The following is a 2500-nucleotide window of genomic DNA, read 5'->3' as shown; positions in this document are numbered from 1 at the left end:
CAGTGTTTTAAGAGTTTAAGAGTTCTCTCTTAGTACACCAGTGTTTTAAGAGTTTAAGAGTTCTCTCTTAGTACACCAGTGTTTTAAGAGTGTAAGAGTTCTCTCTTAGTACACCAGTGTTTTAAGAGTTTAAGAGTTCTCTCTGCCAGTACACCAGTGTTTTAAGAGGGTAAGAGTTCTCTCTTAGTACACCAGTGTTTTAAGAGTGTAAGAGTTCTCTCTTAGTACACCAGTGTTTTAAGAGTGTAAGAGTTCTCTCTTAGTACACCAGTGTTTTAAGAGTTTAAGAGTTCTCTCTTAGTACACCAGTGTTTTAAGAGTGTAAGAGTTCTCTCTGCCAGTACACCAGTGTTTTAAGAGTTTAAGAGTTCTCTCTTAGTACACCAGTGTTTTAAGAGTTTAAGAGTTCTCTCTTAGTACACCAGTGTTTTAAGAGTGTAAGAGTTCTCTCTGCCAGTACACCAGTGTTTTAAGAGTTTAAGAGTTCTCTCTTAGTACACCAGTGTTTTAAGAGTTTAAGAGTTCTCTCTTAGTACACCAGTGTTTTAAGAGTGTAAGAGTTCTCTCTTAGTACACCAGTGTTTTAAGAGTGTAAGAGTTCTCTCTGCCAGTACACCAGTGTTTTAAGAGTGTAAGAGTTCTCTCTGCCAGTACACCAGTGTTTTAAGAGTGTAAGAGTTCTCTCTGCCAGTACACCAGTGTTTTAAGAGTGTAAGAGTTCTCTCTACCAGTACACCAGTGTTTTAAGAGTGTAAGAGTTCTCTCTGCCAGTGCACCAGTGTTTTAAGAGTTTAAGAGTTCTCTCTTAGTACACCAGTGTTTTAAGAGAGTAAGAGTTCTCTCTTAGTACACCAGTGTTTTAAGAGTTTAAGAGTTCTCTCTGCCAGTACACCAGTGTTTTAAGAGTGTAAGAGTTCTCTCTTAGTACACCAGTGTTTTAAGAGTGTAAGAGTTCTCTCTTAGTACACCAGTGTTTTAAGAGTGTAAGAGTTCTCTCTTAGTACACCAGTGTTTTAAGAGTGTAAGAGTTCTCTCTGCCAGTACACCAGTGATTTAAGAGTTTAAGAGTTCTCTCTTAGTACACCAGTGTTTTAAGAGTGTAAGAGTTCTCTCTGCCAGTGCCCCAGTGTTTTAAGAGTGTAAGAGTTCTCTCTTAGTACACCAGTGTTTTAAGAGTGTAAGAGTTCTCTCTGCCAGTACACCAGTGTTTTAAGGGTGTAAGAGTTCTCTCTTAGTACACCAGTGTTTTAAGAGTGTAAGAGTTCTCTCTGCCAGTACACCAGTGTCAGGCTAAGTCTGAACACATTCATCACAGAATTCACTATTTGTATTCTTACAATCACATTCTGAATGTGAAAATAAACATTCATACCGGGTTAATATACCGTAATATCTATATCATGTCCATTACCCAGGTTTCTTCACAATATAGTAAATACACATATCTGTTTTTCTAATCGGCACTAACTAGCTTAACTAGTGATATGCCACCCCTCATAGGAAGCTGTATAATAATAATAATAATAATAATAACGATAACAATAATAATAATAATAATAATAATAATAATGATAATAATAATAATAAAACTGTATTTGTATAGTGCCCTCATACAAATAAATGCATCTCAAAGTGCTTTACAACAGATCATGTACATCCACAGAATGCTTCACTTACACTTTTTATAGACAGAAAATGAACAAAAAGAAATAAAACACAATAGAAGATAAAGATAAGAAATCAAGTAAAATAGAGCATTTAAAAAAAGCTTAATAAACAATATCACAAAGCACCACAATCCCCAAAATCTGTAGTCTCTTCATATGTTCCCACAGGTTACGCAATAACACAATTGGCAATGGCACTGATTTCTTAAAGGGATATTATGGAATTTCTGAAATAGGGCCTCATTTTCAATTACCTATGATGTTCTTGACCAATGGAGATCATTTTCAGTTAATTCCATTCTGTAGATAGCTTTGGGCCGTTCCAATGTCCACTGGTGGCTAATGCTAGTGCAACACAATGAAGTCACGTTAGCCTGTCCCAAAAAAACACCCACAAACACCCAAAGCGCACCCAAAAACAAATTTAATATGAGTTAAGTATCTCAGTATCTCAGGGATTCTTTTGTGTCTATTTATCATCCGTTTTGAATTCAAACTATCGTGTAATCCGTTCTGGTTTGTGGAACTTATATTTCTGTCTGCTAGTGGAAATTGGAATGACCCAAAGCTGTCTACAGCATGGAATTGACTGAAAATGATCTCCATCAGTCAGAAACATCATAGCTATGTCGATAATGAGGCCCCAGTTAACAACAACAACTTCACACGAGACGCAGGCAGACAGACTTGGGTGGAGAGAGAGCGGGGTGAAGAGAGGTTCTCACAGCGGGAAAGCTGTCCTGGAATTATCATATGCAGGGGAGAAGAAAAAAAGTCCTTCATTACTTCCTGAGGTCTTTTGCATCAAGAACTTGAAAACTTTTTGTAGTGCT

At 37.0% G+C, this 2500-nt stretch overlaps 1 protein-coding gene across 1 annotated transcript in view; it reads left to right on the top strand.

The window, feature by feature from the left end:
- LOC311314462 (teneurin-2-like) overlaps positions 1 to 2500 on the top strand; it is a gene marked incomplete at both ends in the record, with an annotated part of 269840 nt that overhangs the window by 137980 nt on the left and 129360 nt on the right. The gene's annotated exons all lie outside the window — the stretch shown is intronic.

This window comes from Borostomias antarcticus, assembly GCF_949987555.1.
Source record: "Borostomias antarcticus genome assembly, chromosome: 1".
Lineage (NCBI taxonomy): Eukaryota > Metazoa > Chordata > Actinopteri > Stomiiformes > Stomiidae > Borostomias > Borostomias antarcticus.
Note: the sequence above shows the minus strand (reverse complement) of the source record. Positions and strands in the feature narration are given on the sequence as shown.